The sequence below is a fragment of the Coenobita brevimanus genome, chromosome 113 (assembly GCF_032717465.1).
Source record: "Coenobita brevimanus isolate Jiangsu-jjx chromosome 113, ASM3271746v2, whole genome shotgun sequence".
NCBI lineage: Eukaryota > Metazoa > Arthropoda > Malacostraca > Decapoda > Coenobitidae > Coenobita > Coenobita brevimanus.
In genome coordinates this window covers 15,074,406-15,092,800 of record NC_137066.1, presented here as the reverse complement: position 1 = coordinate 15,092,800, position 18,395 = coordinate 15,074,406, and the positions used below count along the sequence as shown (strand labels likewise).

The 18,395-nt window shown below is 42.0% G+C and overlaps 1 protein-coding gene and 1 non-coding gene across 2 annotated transcripts in view; one reads left to right on the top strand and one right to left on the bottom strand.

Moving 5' to 3' along the window:
• LOC145418266 (uncharacterized) overlaps window positions 1–18,395 on the bottom strand; it is a 481,506-nt gene that overhangs the window by 307,588 nt on the left and 155,523 nt on the right. The window lies entirely within an intron of this gene.
• On the top strand, window positions 6,218–6,336 carry LOC145418345 (5S ribosomal RNA). Its single transcript, XR_013900683.1, has one exon. It is a non-coding gene; the product is annotated as a 5S ribosomal RNA (ribosomal RNA).

Below are 18,395 nucleotides of genomic sequence, written 5' to 3'. Positions count from 1 at the left end.
AGGAGAATTACTAACACAGACTCTTGTAAAGAGCTACAAGAAGAATTAAATAAACTTCATGAATGGAGTAATACATGGCAAATGGAATTCAATGTGGACAAGTGTCATGTAATCAAGTTTGGTAAAAGTGGAAAAAGACCTGATTGGGATTAAACGTTAGGAAATAAAACCATATACACATCAGAAAGAGAGAAGGACCTAAGTGTGATTATCAATAACAGACTATCTCCGCCTGACCACATCAGCGAGAAGGTACGGAACATGTATACACTGCTTGCAAATATGAGAATAGCATTCACATACATAAATGAAGACATGCTAAGAAGGATAATAACATCATACATTAGACCAACCCTGGAATATGCATCAGTAGTCTGGAGTCCTCATCTCAAAAAACACATAGACAAGATTGAAAAAGTTCAAAGGGCCGCTACAAGATGGATACCAAGCTTAAGGGACCTAAGCTACGAAGAAAGACTAAATAAACTGAATCTACCAACACTACAGGAGAGAAGGAAAAGAGGTGACATGATAATGCTATATAAGTGCATATCAGGGAAGGAGAAAATAGACATAAATGATTACTTAACATATGGAGAAGCATCAGCAAGAGGACACTGCAAAAAACTGCATAAGAAGAGAGGTGATAAAGACGTAAGGAAATTCAGTTTCCCAAACAGAGCAACTGATCAATGGAATGCACTACCGAATGAAATAGTGTGTGCCAAAACAATTAACAATTTAAGGATATGTACGATAAATATGGTTTAAGACACGGGACAGTACGAGCTTGACTCATTCCTGTAAAGATACAATTAAGTAAGAATTAGGTAATTAGGTAAGAACACACACACACACACACACACACACACATACACACACACACACACACACACACACACACACACACACACACACACACACACACACACACACACACACACACACACACACACACACACACACACACACACACACACACACACACACACTAACCCGTACTTAAAGCCGTCTTTTTTCTGCAGAAACGACGGCTAGTATACACATTACAATGGCGTGCTTCTCAGTCTTTGGTGCCAACTTTTAAGACTGTGCATACCAATTCTGGATCCACAAGTTTTGCCACGCAGATGGCATGTCAAGTCCAGATTTGGTGGGAGAACTCTGTTTTGATTGTGCCTCCGTTGTCTACCCTCTTCTCTGGCCGGATTCCAGCTTTTTTAGATGAATTGTTCCTTTGCCACAGAGGGCTGGCCGTTGTTTTCTGTCAGAGGCATTGGTTTCAACATCTTTTGGTTTGATGTTGCATTTCTCAAGAGTTGTGCTTATATGATCTATACATCTCTTCTGTCCCCCTGGTTTATGATGTGCTGCAGGGAGTTGGTCATATAGAACCTGCAGGGGAAGGTGGTGCTCAGGCATGCAAAACACATGTCCCACCCATCCAAGCTATATATATATATATATATATATATATATATATATATATATATATATATATATATATATATATATATATATATATATATTTTAGCCAGCATGGTTTCCATGCTGGTTGACTGTGCTAGCTAGAGAATTTGTGAGTGAGGGACTTTACCCTCCCACGTGAGTCCTAGGATGTGCCATGAGCATCGGATGTGAAAAGACTCAAGCTGTTTGACGTGACGCTGGTAAGCGGTCCAGGCTTCAGCACTCTATGAGAGGGTGGAGAAGCTATAGCTCTATATACTGATACTTTCGTCTTGATTCACAAGTTGGTGTTTTCAAAGACTCCGGAGCTGAGATGCCGAAATGAGGCTGAGGCATGGTTGATTCGTGCAAGGATTTCTCCATGAATGTTTGTTTATCTGTATGCACACTTCCAAGTAGGTAAAATTCTCCACCTGTTTTACATTTCCGCCATTTATCTGAAATGCAAGAGGCTCCACTGCAATGTGTCTCTGCGATAGTATATTTTTTTTTACATTGATTCAGAGCCCCATTGCATGGTGTATGTTGGAAATGATGGTAAGAGACTGTTGTATGGCCTCTGGGGTATGTGCAAGGACAGCATAGTCATCAGCACATTGCAGCTCTAGGAAATGAGCTATTTCAGTCATTGATTGTTCTTGAAGACGTCTGTGATTAAAGTTTCCATCTAGAGGGAACTGGATTTTTATTCCATCATCACGGTTCATTTGCTGGTGATTTGAAAGGGTGACTGCAGTTAGACAGGTGATGAAAATGACAGGAGCCAGGACACATCACTGCTTCACACCCACATCCACATTGAAGGGTTCAGATTTGTTCCTTCCTACGGACACATGAGCATCCATGTTGTCATGCAGACTCTTTAGGATGGTAAGAAATTTGTTTGGAACTTCAAATTTTGAAAAAAAGCATTCCATAATAATTCTCTGTTGACAGTAAGAAATGCTTTTGCAAAATCAATGAATGCAATATACAAGTCATTGTTCTGCTCATAGCATTTCTCTTGTATCTGTTGGGCAACAAAGATCATATCACAGGTACTTCGTTCCTTCTGAAATCCACATTGTGTTTCAGGAAGTGTTGACTCAGTCAAATATTTTGTCAGTCTGGATAACATTATCTTGGCTGTTACTTTGCTAGCATTCACAAGAAGGGAGAGGCCTTTATGTAGACTGTTGTCAAAATTTGAGTTGTCTCATTTCTTCTTGTAGATGGTAACAGTATCAGAAATAGGCCATTCAGATGAAATCTGTTCTTGGTTCCAGATAGTCAGTATGCGATTATGGAGGTGCTGATGAAGTAACTGGTCACCCTCTTTGATAAGTTCAAGTGGTATGCTATCAGAGCCAGGGCTTTTTATTTTTTAGAATTGGATGGTCTGAACAGTTTCTGCAAGTGTAGGTGGAACATCAAGATCTACCGCTTGGGGGACATCTGGGATGTTATCAAGGATACTGTTCTCCACTGGGTTTCTTGGTTCAGTAAGGTGCTGAAGTATTGTGTCCATCTTTCTAAGATTGCTGGCTTGCCTTTCAGGAGTTCTCCCTCAGCTGATCGAACAGGGTTTATGTTGTGTTTGGTTGGACCATAGATGGTTTTAATGGACTTGTAGAACCCACGTCAGTCGATAAGATCAGCCAGCCTTTCCAGCTACTTTGCTTGCACAGTCCATCATTTGTTTACCATGTTGCACATTTTTAACCGGGTTTCACTTCTGAAACTCTGGAATTCAGTTTTGGGGGTTAAGGAGCTAATGTGAACCAGCCAGTTGTTATATGCTCTATTCTTCATTACAAGAAGGTCATGTATGCCTTCAGCATTTTCATCAAACCAGTCTTTATGGTGACGAGTGAAAAAGCCTAGGGTTTTCTTCTGCAGGACTTTGGAGGAAAGCCTTAATGTTTTGCCACTCTGCATCTAGGTTTGTTGCATTGTTGTTTGGATTAAGTGGTGGGCATTGAGAGAGCTTCTCTGCAATAGTGCTGTGGAAGGTGTTACAAGTTGCAACATCCTTTAAACTACTACAGCTTAGTTTCTTGGTGGATGGTCTACAGCATATTTGTGAGTGTATGATTAGTTGCAGTTTGGTGACAATAAGGTTATGGGCTGCTGAGCACTCAGCACCTCTCATAGCTTGGGTTATAAGAACTTCTCTTCGATCTCACTGCTTTGCAGAGACATACTGCAGTCAATTAAGAGCCAGTGTCTAGATTGTGGGTGCATCCATGTGGTCTTGTTTTTATTCTTAACTTGAAAACTGGTGTCAGTGATGACTAGACTGTGTTCTGAGCATAAGAAAAGCAGCATAAGGCCATTGTTGTTCATGTTACCAACACAATGGCAGCCTATAATGCCTTGCCAGAGATGATTATCTTTTCCTCTTTTCCTACTCTGGCATTAAAATCTCCAAGCTGGGTCAGTTTGTCATTAGGTGGTACTGACCGACTGGTAGCATCCAAAGAGCCATTAATGGAATCTTTGATGGAGTCCTTAATATCAAGCGTGATGAGTGTTGAATTTTGGTATGTAGAGAGTGGTATGCACCAAGCCATCAGCCTCTCTAATATACCCACAGGTGCTTCTTGGATATCCTGTAGTAGGTTGGTTCAGACTACAATGTCAATGCCATGGTTTCTTCGTACATTGTCTGGGTATCTCCTCCAGAAATACGTATACCCTTCTCCTGCTGCTATTAGGTTGCCTGCTCCTAAAAGGCGAGTCTCAGACAAGGCAGCAATGTCAGTTTTATATCATTCCAGTTCATGGGCAATGGGGACAGTTCTATGGTGTGGTCGTGTGTCGTGGTCAGTATCAAACAAGGTTCCTATATTCCAAGCAGCAAGAGTCAGAGGGATTCTTTTGGTTTTCAACCACAATGTGGTATGCCTTGATAGAGTTATCTGCTCAGGCAGTGGAGAAGCAATGTTTAGTTTACCTTTTCATAACCTCTCCCCATCAGATGTAAGCAGTTGGGCATCCGTTTCCGGCTACTTAGTCGCACTGCATCCTACCAAAAGCATGACCTGCTCCTGTGCCATCATGCCAGTGACCACTGAGTCATTGCTGACTGCGTGCAGGATTCGAGCTTGCGACTTTGAGCCACATCCATGACCTGTCACTGTCACCCTACCTTGTCGCCATAGGTCTTTTTGTTTTAATGAAAGGATGAGAGGTGAGTACAGCAGTGGGCACGTGCAATGAATGGATCTTGTGTGATGGTGAGGATGCGCAGTCCTTACCACCACGTAACTTGGCCCTTCTCAGCCGGTGATAATGGCATCAACTTTCATGACGACCATCTACTGAGCAGGGTTGCAGAAGACTACCAGGAGCTTTGTTGAGTTCTGCCTTCCATGAGAATCTACTAACGGATTTTTTGTCTGAGGTTTTCTCTTATAGCCTTGACCCATCCTAGGGTAATCCACAAGGCAGTGGACCTGTGAACGCACTGTCTGACCCCTCACTGATGGCCCCTGTCCTCTTACTAAGTCAGGATGGGGAGGATCTCCCCCCGCTGGTACAGCCCTTACACACACACACACACACACACACACACACACACTCACACAGGATTGTAGGATATACAGTATCTATATCTACCGGTATCTATCTATCAATATATATATATATATATATATATATATATATATATATATATATAATGTGGATGGATGAATGTACTGAATATATATGTGTGTGTGTGTGTGTGTGTGTGTGTGTGTGTGTGTGTGTGTGTGTGTGTGCAAATTTGAAGGTAGTTAGTACGATATGTATCGCTCTCAAAGAAATGCTGTGAAGTTTTCCATGTCAGTAACATACGGCTCAGTGTGGCGAAGTAGTAAATCCAGTACTGTATGCGCCAACAGAGTAGTAAAAGAACAGTCCTTCTTCCTCAGGAGAAAGTTTTACTTATTATATTTTTCCATTTCCTTGCATGTAATTTACAATGAGCTAAGGTCCTCAGTGCGGTGACGCAATTTTCACTTTTATATTCCTACCTTCAGACGCTTTTATTAAGCTAAAGGGAAACATATTTCGGTGACCGGTTTAGTGAAGCTGTAACTATGTCCTTCAGTTCGAAATCTATAAAGGTGACTAAATTCGTTTGGTAGCAGGATGAATAAAATTATCAATACACCAACAGGTGGAGGGAGTTAATGAACATGTTTCCATCGATAACTTAAAACAGGAAAATAAATTTAGGTTAGATGAAAAAAGAAATCGCCAGGAAAGAAGTGTTGTAAAATCTTTAGAGCCGCTAGAACACGATCCTAAAAATAAACTCCTTGACCTGGAACCCAGACACTACAGCCTCCTGAACTCTCTCATTTACGGTTCTCTTGGGCCTGACCTGGTTGGCTTTACTGAAACTCTCATTAATAGGAGATCAAGGGAATCCTCTGATCTCTCTTCTTAAAATAAACACACACACACACACACACACACACACAAATATATATATATATATATATATATATATATATATATATATATATATATATATCCCATTGGATCCCAGGGGTGCCGGGCGAGGCACTGCACCTGGGAGGGTACTAAGCGTACCGCCCTCCGCCTATCGGCTCATAGTCGCAAAGCTCATAGGTCCCTACCCGGGGTTCCCTACTTCATGAGGACTTGGAAAATCCCAGTTCTGTCCAATACTCGGGACACTGGGCTCCAATGGGATCTCTCTCTCTCTCTCTCTCTCTCTCTCTCTCTCTCTCTCTCTCTCTCTCTCTATATATATATACACGGCCATACCACGTTGAGTACACCGCATCCCGTCCGATCAGCGAAGTTAAGCAACGTTGGGTCTGGTTAGTACTTGGATGGGTGACCGCCTGGGAACACCAGATGCTGTTAGCATAACGTTCTCCCTACGTGTCAAGTGAGGTTGGTGGAGGATTAGTGCCCCTCCCTGTAAAACAATTAACTCTAAGCCCTTGGCCACCCCGTTTGGGATACATGGCGTCTGGCAATGAATGAAAATATATATATATATATATATATAATGTAAATTATGCGTGGTCCTTATTACTAAGAGGGAAAATTAACTCTGGAATATTTTGTTTGCTGGCAGTGTATATTGTGAGTTTAGATGTAAACTCTTGAGACACCAAATTTTAGCCGAATTGGATGCTATTTACTGGTGCAGCATCGTACCCAAAGTTTGAGCCTAATGAGCAACATTACTGTTCAGATAATAATCCTTTATGTTATCTGAGAAAATAAAAAAAAAGTGTTTGCTTTACTTCACTGGAGGCTGCATTCTCGTATTACCCGTATTTTTTTTCTTTTTTTTTCAGGGATTTGCCTTTTGAGTCATTATTACGCACTTATTTGCTATGACTGAAGTGAAATTGTCAGTGCTAGTGATAATAAGCAGGAGCAATAACAGGATTTGGCTTGCTGGCCAACCAAGTATAATACTACTTGGAAGTAAGTTACCTCTTTGTAGAGAAGTGTAAGTGCAACTTTTCTACCTGATGCTAACAGATACACGAACTCTGAGGGATTCAGCATATGTTCTGTGTGAGAACTCGCATGCCTGCATCTCAGTCACGGAATCGTATCCACAAAATCGAACCTCTATAATGAATGAAGAAAGTTAGAGATGAGTAGGAGCCGGAATACAGAAAGACAGGAGAAGAAGAGAAAGAACTTCCAAGAAGAGATGAAAGATCTCTTTGACACTGCACACACAAATGTCTTCCACCTTATCAAAAATCAAGAGGATATGGAGTTTCTTATGGCTCAGAGGGACAGAGGGATGCAAGGCTCTATGCTGGGTATTGATGTCAAACTCCGCCGGATAGAACAAAGACAGAGAGAGAGACAACAGACTGAACAGGAGAGGAGAGAGCGTGATGAATGTCACCGAGCAGTAAGAAAGGAAATGGTGGAGCTGAAGGAATGCCCAATTAGTGATGAAGACGAGACAGGCAACGATTATACAGATACAGTATAGCAGGTTGTTCCTTTTCGACTGCAGCTCTTCCTCTGAAACGCCAACGAGCACGAAAACCAGTTGTCACTTATTCATTTGCTGCTGCTTTAGATCGGACCCAGACTCCAGACCGTGCTGCAGTCCATCTGCTTTCTCCGACCATTTCTGCCTGTGGACAAGATCCAACAGTGTATACTATCAATTGACAAAGTATCCGCCGAGATCGAAGCAAGAGTCGGAGGGAATCTGCAGAATGGCTGAAGAAATCATTCCATCCATGTGTGCCACTGGTAGTGCACTGCGATGGATAACAAATTTCCGATTTAACAGGAGCAAATGTCACTGAACGCCTTACGATTCTCGTCTCAGGTGATGGAGTTTCAAAGCATTTGAATGAACCCAGTTTGGAATCAGGGACAGGAAAGGCCATGGCCAATGTCATCATTGAAACCTTGAATGACTTGGGTACATCTGAACGTGTGGTAGGAATAGCATTCGACACCACTGCCAGCAATACCTGATTGTGGGCAGGGGTGTGCACCCTTATTCAACAACAGTTGCACAAGGATCTCCACCTGGCTTGTCGGCATCACATTATTGAGATCCTTATTCAAAAGGCCTTCACTTGCCTTGGGCCGTCCTCTGGTCCCGACATTCACATATTAAGGTAGTTCAGAGTCAAGTGGAATACTATTGACACAATATGCTTTCAGATCTTGAATGACAATGAGGAAATGCCGGTGACTGGTAGTGAGTAATGTGATGAACTCATAGGATTTTGTACGAAACAGTTGCAAGACCTCGAGATGATTATCGAGAACTTGTCTTGGCTGTTGTACCGCCCAGTGGAACACGGTTTCAGCACCCTGGTGCTTGCCACCATGCCAGATGGATGCCTAAAGTTATATACAGCATCAAAGTCTATCTTTTCCATCATCAGACAAGCGTCACACAGAAGCAAGGCTGAGGACTGAAGCGGATTGTTGTGTTCACGAAGCATTACCTGAAATCAGTGTTTATACCACTCTAGCTCCGGCTAACGATCTCAGGTTTCTCCGGGAATCGTCACGTTATCCTGATAAGGACATCTCACAAGTCTGCTTGATGGCAATTGGTCGTCACTTGTGGTATTTATCAGAGCAATTAGTTGGATTGGCCATTTTTTTTTATCCAACTATTGACCCTAAGGAGATGTGAAAAATGGTGATGGCTCTTAAGGAAGAAGGAAGCACAAATAAACTAAAGAGCGCAACACTTGAACTTGAGGCGACAGCACTGAATCAGAAAACAATTTCAAGTTTTGTGACCAGTAACATCAAGAAAATCTTCACACTGCTTGGCCTACCTCATTCATTCCTAGAATTTGATCCATCCACATGGGAAAGCCGCTAATATTACATGGAAGCTGAGAGCACTGTCCATGGGTTACAGGTAACAAATGACTTTGCTGAAAGAGGGGTAGAACTGATTCAAGTGTTTAATTCAGTGTTGACCAAGGACGAAGATCAACGGTAGTTTCTTCTCCAGGCCGTTGAGCAACACAGGCAAGTGTATCCAGATGTGAAGAAGGCAACAGTAGGCAGCAATTACAAGGCATAAAACTAGGCAACAATGAGTGGGAGTTCAGTTCCCATGATACCCCCCTCCCCAGGAGCTAATACTCTGCATGGAGGGAGTCCTAGGTACCTCAAAGGCATATTAACATAATAGTATAACTTTGAATATGATGCAGCACCAGTCAAAATTATCTAAAAAGCATGAAGATTTGCATACACTATTTTTGGATCAAGAGGAACGAAGTTCCGCAGCAACCGAAACCAATTTTTCAAGTTGGAAATAAAGGACCATCATACTGTATATATATATATATATATATATATATATATATATATATATATATATATATATATATATATATATATGTGTAATCAGCAGCAGTTTGAGTATCCACTGCAGGACCGGCCTATCCCGACCGAAGTCGGGACGATACAGCCAATGTATCTCTACCAAGTGGCTTAGGCTGTCTGGTAGAGATTGTATGTAGGGTGAGAAGTGCTTTTAAGTGTACTTGTAGTGTTGGAGTGGCTTTGGATGTGTGTGTAGTCTGTGAACCAAGTGCAATCGGCCCGCGCAAGCTGACTGGGTCCAAGCATACTTTATAGTAAGAGACACTGGTTCAACCACAGCACCCCTTGTGTCCGCCAATGCAGTACGTGGCCGGGTGAACACTCCCAATGTTTATAACCCTGGCGGGGCGTGAACTCTTGTTCACCCGTGTACGAAACGCACACTGTACCACTGTACCACAGAGGCTCCTTATATATATATATATATATATATATATATATATATATATATATATATATATATATATATATATATATGTGTGTGTGTGTGTGTGTGTGTGTGTGTGTGTGTGTGTGTGTGTGTGTGTAAAAAACACTGAAACTGATCGTTCCAGTCAGATGAAACTCAGTCTCCACAGCTGTTGGGTTCCCAGTAGGTGCCAAATGAAACCTCATTAGTGGGGTTTCACCTGGGGTCCAGTTTCAGGCTGTTTTGTGTCCTCACTGGATTACACTGAGCAGTCGATCCTAACTCAAGTTAGAATGCCTGCTTCAAACCAGTCGTTAGTGATCGAACAAAAGTGTAGATAATTCTCATGCAATTTTCGATTTCTGTACTCTGAAGCTTTCTACTGTATTTCCACTGGTGAGTTTCTGATGAGGTAATTCACCTATTTCAAATTCGCTGAAGTGCTCTAAGCAAATCACATATAAATTGCTTCTTCTTGTGTCTCAAATTTGTACCAGCATCTTCATGTGTGCTTATAGAGGTTGGGGGAGTGGACTTGGTGGTGGCCAGAATTAGGATTCAAGTAAGATGGAGGAATAGAAGAATGGAATGACGAGAGGAAGGAGTACGAGTAGTTGCAAGGAGAGTGGAAAGGTTACAAGAGGATGAGAAAAAGGCAAAGTATAAGAGAGAAGTGGAGGAACGATTGGGCAAATATGAACTGGAGCAGACGGGAGACGTGGAAGGTGTGTGTAGGATATTTACGGAAGAAATATGTGCACCATGTGATGTGGTGTGTGGAAGGAAGAGAAGACGGAGGAGGGTGCAAGGAACAGCGTGGTGGACTGAAGAGGTGAAACAGGCTCTGGCACAAAAGAAGAAAGCATACAATGAATGGATGAGAAATAGGGGCGTGGAAGAAGTTGAGAGGCGGAAGAGAGAGTTATATGTAGAAAGAAAGAGAGAGGTGAAAGGATTAGTAAGAGAGAGTATGAAGAGAGTGGATGAGGAATTTGGAAGGAATTTGAGTGTAAAGTGAAGAGACTGTAAGAAAATGTTCTGGAAAGAGGTGAAAAGAGTAAGACAGGGTGGAAGTGAAGTTAGCAGGGGAGTGAAAGATAAAAATGGTAGATTACTAGTGGAGAAGGGAGAAAAAGTGAGCAGATGGAGAGAACACTTTAAGGAATTGTTGAACATAGAGGATGGAAGTAATGCGAGTATAAGTGGCTGGGTAATGGCTGGGAGAAGGAGGGAGGTGAGAAGACAGGAAGAAATCAATAGGAGAGAAGTTGTGGACGCAATGAAGAAAGTTAAATCGGGGAAAGCCCCAGGAATTCATGAAGTGTGTGGTGAAATGCTGAAGCATGGGGGAGAGATAGTAGTAGAATGGATGTGGAAGATGTGCAGATTGGCCTGGGAGGAAGGTAGAGTCCCGGAGGATTGGAAGTCAGGTATAATTATTCCCTTGTACAAAGGAAAAGGGGAAAAAGAAGTGTGTGGTAATCATAGGGGAATTTATCTTCTTAGTATAATAGGAAAAGTATATGGTAGGATACTTACTGACAGAGTTAGAGAAAGAACAGAAAAATTAGTTGGAGAAGAACAGGGAGGCTTTAGGAAGGGAAGAGGTTGTGTAGATCAGATATTCATTCTTAGATCTTTAGTGGAAAAGTTTCTAGAGAAGGGAAAGAAGTTGTATGCGGCTTTCATGAATTTGGAGAAAGCATATGATAGGGTGGATAGACAAGGATTGTGGAAAGTGTTAAGAATATATGGAGTAGATGGGAAGTTGTTGAATGCTGTGAAGAGTATGCACGATGGTGCGAAGGCTGCAATGCGTGTGGTGGTGAACCAAGTGAATTTTTCTCTTTGAAAGTTGGGTTGAAACAGGGATGTGTCATGTCTCCATGGTTGTTCAATCTGTACATGGATGGGGTAATAAAAGAGGTACAAGGTAGGGTAGTGGATGTTGGAGTGGCCCTGGTGAGAGAGGATAGTGTTTGGAAACTCCCTGTACTGTTGTTTGCAGATGATACTGTGTTGTTGAGTGAGGACGAAGGGGAGCTGCAAGGCTTGGTGGATGAGTTTGAGAGAGTGTGAAGTCAGTTAATGTACAGCGAGGTTGGATGGTGAGGAATTGGAAAATGTGAGTACGTTTAAGTACTTGGGTAGTGTGATGAGTAAGGATGGAGGTTTGGAGGGTGAAGTGCTTGAAAGGGTACAGCAGGGAAGAAAGGTTGCTGGTTCTCTGAAAGCAGTGATAAGAAACAGGGAAGTGAGCATGGAAGTGAAAAAGTTACTACATGACAGTATTGTGATACCAACTCTAACGTATGGAAGTGAAGTTTGGACGTTGTTGGAAGGACACAAGACAAGAGTGAGAGCAGTGGAAATGAGTTATTTAAGAGGAGCCTGTGGAGTCACATGGAGAGACAGGCTGACGAATGAGGATATAAAGGAGCGTTGTGGTGTGGATGTGGATGTAATAGGAAACGTTATGAGGAACAAACTGAGGTGATTTGGCCATGTGGAGAGGATGGAGGGTGAAAGACTGACGAAGAGAGTGTATGTGAGTGAGGTGGAGGGGGGAAGAGGAAGGGGGAGGCCGAGGATAAGATGGAGCGATGGGGTGGAGAGGTATATGAGAGAGGGAGGTGTGAGTTGGGAGCAGGGCAGTGAAATGGCAGGGGACAGGGTGACTTGGAGGCGATTTGTTTGTGGCCACCCCAAACGGGATTGAGGCGTCTGGCAGTAGATAGATAGATAGATCTTCACGTGTTCTTCATGTAGCCTACCATGATGTGCTCTGAGCCGATCATTTGGCAAAAAAGCCCATAAATACATGATTTATGAAGCCACATAATACTTTGATGCTGAAAAGAAATATGTGAAGTAGTTCTGACTTTTCATACAATGCATAGTTAGATGTAAGTGAAACAGCTTACCAGCAACTTTTGACTTACAAGTCTCGGTAAGCATCTACCTCAAGTTGGGTACGAGGATGAAGCCCTAAAGCCCTCTAAACGAAAAAGTGCGTTACGGCCCGAAGGGCTGGAAGCGCTTGTACCGAGACTCAGCTGTCTGAGGCAACTGACAGCAAACCCTTTTCTGTATTCTCCTACTTTCTCTACACTCGACAGCAAACCCTTTTATGTATTCTCCTACTTTCTCTACACTCATTTCAAAGCCAAAGGTGGGTGTTGTGTATATGTACGCAACAACCTATCTTGCTCTCGTGTTCCTGAACTTGATTCTTCTGAATTCTTTACTCTCTGGCTTCAGCTCTCCTGTCATTCTCTGACTAAGTGTGCTGTTTACTTATCTTCTAATTCTACTGACCATCAAAAATTCTTTGACTATCCTACTTCTACATTGGAACACATTCGATTCATTTCTCCTATCTCTGAAATCTCCATTCTAGGAGATTTCAATGTTCACCACCACCTTTGGCTCTCCTATCCTTTCACTGATCCACCTGTTGAACAAGCCTACATCTTTTCTATCCTTAATGACCTAGAGCAGCTTGTACAGCACCAAAGCCGTATCCCTGACTGCCTTGGAGAGAGCTCCAGCATATCTGACCTCCTTCTTACAACTAATCCATCTGCTCACACTGTTAATCTTTTCTCTCCATTGAGCTCCTCCGATCATAACCTTATTACCTTAACCTCTCCAATCACTCTGGTACCGCCTGTGGAAACGTCGTCTGTGGCACTTTGGAGCTGCGGATTGGGAGGCCCTCATGCAGTACTTCTTTGATTTTCCCTGGAATGATTATTGCTTCCATGGCCGGGAGCCATCTGAGTGTGCCTTGCACATTACAGAGGTTATTCTCTTGGGCATAGAAGTATGCATTCCTTTCTCATATCCTTTGACTAATGCAAGAAAGCCTTTGTTTAATCACGCTTGTTCTAATGCTGTCCACAACAAGGAGAGGGCCTATAAAAGGTACCATTGCCAATCCACCCCTGAATCACATCTTTTTTATGTTTCTGCCCGGAATCATGCCAAGTCTGTTCTTCGCTCTGCTAAAAAGAATTTTATCCGTACTAAATGTTCTCAACTATCCAACTTGAATTCTTCCCGCTCCTTCTGGTACCTTGCAAAAAACCTTTAACAACTTTACCTCATCATCTTTCCCTCCTTTTTTCTACTCTGATGGCTCTGTAGCTATTTCTTCTACTGATAAAGCAGATCTCTTCTCTCAGACTTTCTCCTCTAATTTCACCTTAAACGATTCCAGGGCTTTTCCTCCCTCACTTCCCCCCTCTGCCTTCCTCATGGCTGACATTAAAATTTCTTCAGCTGATGTATTTTCTGCCATCACTGGCCTCAGTGCTAACAAGGCATATGGGCCTGATTCAGTCCCTCCTGTTGTTCTCAAGAACTGTGCTTCTGTGCTTATACCCCGCCTAGGTAAACATTTTTGCCATTTTCTATCAACTTGTACCTTTCCTTCTTGCTGGAAGATTGCTCTTACTCAGCCAGTCCCAAAGAAGGGTGACCATTCCCAACCCTCTAACTATCGTCCAACTGCTTTAACATCCTGTGTCTCAAAAGTTTTCGAGTCTATTCTTAACACAAAAATTTTAAAGCATCTTTCCTATCACAACCTTCTTTCTGATTGTCAGTATGGGGATCTGTCAGGGACACTCCACTGGCGATCTTCTCACCTACGTTTCAGACTCCTGGTCATCCTCTTTTCGGGACTTTGGCGAAAGCTTTGCCAATGCACTTGACATCTCAAAAGCTTTCGATCGAGTCTGCCATAAATCTTTAATTTCCAAACTGCCCTCTTTCGGTTTCTATCCTTCTATCTGTGCCTTCATCTATAGCTTCCTTTCTGATCGTTCTGTAGCTGCTGTTTTAGATGGCCATCATTCTTCTCCTAGTTCTTTCAACAGTGGTGTTCCTCAGGGCTCTGTCCAATCACCAACTCTCTTCCTTTTATTCATCAAGGATCTTCTAAGCTGTACATTTAATCCTATCCACTCATATGCTGATGATTCCACCCTTCACCCTTCCATTCGGTTCCCGCAACGTCCATCTCAGCAGCTACTTCATCAAACAAGGGATGAGGCTATGGCACAACTAATGTCTGACTTGGCTCATATCTCTGACTGGGGTAAAAATAATCTTGTTGCTTTTATTGCATCAAAGACTCAGTTTTCACAGCTATCAACCCATCAAAATCTTCCACAGGAATACCCACTAATGTTTAAAAATATTCAGCTCAATCCTGCATCATCCTTGAATATGCCTGGGGTTTCATTCACACGGGACTTACCGTATCTTGGAAAGATCATATTGCAACTCTTGTAAAATCTGCTTCCAGATTAGTGTGCTAAGCCGACTCCGTGCCTTGTTTACCCCAGCACAGTTCTTGACTTTATACACGGGTTTTATTCACCCCTGTTTAGAGTTCAACTCTCATGTGTGGGGAGGCTCCCCACATACAGTCCTTCATTTATGCAACAGGTCATCTCTGGAACTATCTCCCTCTCTCTGTATTTCCTACTTCCTATGATCTCCAGTCTTTCAAACACAGTGTGTCCAGGCATCTCGAAAAGAATGGACGTTGAATTTGGCCCTCTTTTTTTTTTTCTTGGAAGGAACGTTTTGTGGGCTCAGCCTATGGTTCCTTCTTCCTGGCATATATATATATATATATATATATATATATATATATATATATATATATATATATATATATATATATATATATATATATATATATATATATATATATATATATATATATATATATATATATATATATATATATATATATATATACACAGAGAGAGAGAGAGAGAGAGGGAGACAGACAGACAGACAGACAGACAGACAGATAGATAGATACTGTATATATACATACACACACACACACACACACACACATATATATATATATATATATATATATATATATATATATATATATATATATATATATATATATATATATATATATATGTATATATATATATATATACAATGAAACACACAGGCAAACATGTATACAATCAAACAGCCCTCTCCACACACACACTGACACTCTTTTAGTCACCCAATATGCGCAATAATGCACTAACTTTACACACGCTCATTTCCATGCAAATGGGTGACAGACAACTGAGTCAAAGGGGAAATGGACGACATCCAACTGGGCAAAAAGGTATCTCGGCGATCACCAGTTTGTCAACACACAAATGGTCGGCAGTATCTCCTGTGGTCAACTTGGCGACAGTGTTTCATTTCGGACAGTCATTGCACGAGAGCACTGCAGAGGATGAGCTTTAGATCCATTTCAATCATCAGGATAGTGCAGGCGAAGTAACAGATATTGAGCTTCATCAGACTGGCATTTGTCCTTCTCAGTGTGGTTGTGGAAGCATTCGAACTATTTTGGATCATGTGAGAGAAGATAGCATTAATGATTTCATTTAAGATGATGATGTTACGGTATATCTACTGTAGATAAAACATTAATGTGTGGACGTCCTGCATGTAGTAGGAAACGATCACATCAACCTCGCTACCTAACTGATTATGTGGAATGCTTATGAAAGGACAATGGCAGATGAAGCAAGAAATAATGACACAGTAGAAGAAAAACACAACATTAAAGAAAATGGTAAGGAAAAGGGAAGTGTTAATGCTTTAACTGTTGCACAAAACAGAGAAGCAGCAGCAAAACACTAAACCTGCTGTACTTCAGGTTAATATTGTCCAGTGAAATATCCGGCAGATCATATGCAAGAAAACTTTAGCAAGAACCCAACAAACAAGGTATGTGGCTGCAGTGTGTTAACAGTACAAAGACAATGATTAAATCCTACTCATTATTAAGAGAGTGAAGCAAAATATTATTTTACCTAATTGATAAAGTCTGTGCCTTAGTCATATAAATACACTTTTTATCATATAGATCACAATACTCCTTGTATCATGCGCCATAAAGATCCTTGAAATTAAACATGAACCTAACCACTATAAACTGAAACTTAATCTACTGTCATTAATATCTATACAGGGGGAGGCAGTGGCCGAATTGGTAGAGAGTTGGCCTGCAGTCCTAATGGACCCAGGTTCAAATCTCCGCTGGGGCAGGGAACAGTTTAAGGATTTGAATTTCATTAAAGTAGACTTTACTGATCTACCAGAAGACCCGCCGACATGTCGTAAAAATACTCCCACTAATACCAGTACACCAGTCCTGTATGAGACAGCCCTAGCATGTATTCAATATGGACGGTGGGTGTTAGCGCCGAAGCGGTGACATGTGTAGGTGTGTGGTATGTAGGAGGACTACTGGGCCTTGGTAACGGGCTGTGAAGCCTATGCCCAGAGTCAGATACATAAAAAAAAAAAAAAGTTACTGATATATTCATTATAAAATTTCTCTTATCATATTTCTTTAATGATGTCATTTATATTTTGCCAAATACTGTATTTCAGATTATAAGCGAATGATCGTCATAATCAAAACTCGTATATTGTAGTTTATTGATTTCTTCTTACTTTCTCTGCACTTGGTCCATTTGTCCTGTCGTCCAGTTGACTGTAACCCAGTTGATCCTGAACAACACACACACACACACACACACACACACACACACACACACACACACACACACACACACACACATGCACACGCGCGTGCACCTTTTTACCCTAGCAACCAGGTTCAAAGGAGGCTTGTATCTAATTATAATTTAAGTGTCTGGTAAATATTGATTCTGGGAGCTAATTGGCATCGTTCCATCTTCAGCCAATGGAAGAGTAAAGACTTATGTTCCTTTTCAATACAGGGAGTTTGAGTCCTGTCTAATATCAAAAGGAAATTCTCTCTTGACAACGACAATATATTTTTATGATTAAATTCACATCATTCCCCAAAAGTATTTAATTTATCATAAGAATTTTGTGAAACAGTAGTAGTAGTAGTAGTAGTTGTTCCCTAGGCAGTCTGGCCGAACAGCCCCGAGTCTCTTAGGAAGGCCATGGCCGAGACCGGGCTTTCCCACAGAGCTCTCAAAGAGTGTATGTTGTGTTGTTGGCGTAGGTGATTGTGTGCAATGCAGTCTTCCATAATGTACTTAATAGTATGGGGTGTTGTGTTGCATCCTGGACAGGCATCAGCGACGGAGTCGTCCAGCCTCTTCTGGTAGCTTAAGAGGGCTGGATGGTGCCCACATCTCAACCTGGCCAGGTGGACCCTGCCCTCATGAGGAAGATAGGATTCAGAAGGGTGGATGTCAGGAGGCCGTGCAAGCAGCTGTGTGTTGTCTTTAAGTGACTGAATGGAGCGGCGAGTGATCTGAGTGTGGATATGCTTCTGGAAGCTGGTCTGAGGTGGGCGAGGGAGGAGAGATGACAGTATTTGTGTATGGTATCGTGTGCTGGGTGTTGTTTTGATGTTCCGTGGTGTGGGTGGATGTGCTGCCATGTACTGTAGTGGATGTTGTGGGTTTGTGGAGGCTGCACCAAGAAACTGGGTGCCTCTCATGTCCAGGTGATCCTTGACTTTGAGGACTTTGGTTTCTTGATGAAGGTGGTGTGTGGGTGTTGTAGCTGTATAGCCTGTGATTATTTTTAGGGCCTTGTTCTGTATGGTCTGTAGAGTGTTGTAGTGTGTGTTGGTCAGGTTAGAAGCCCAGGCAGGGCTTACATAATTCAT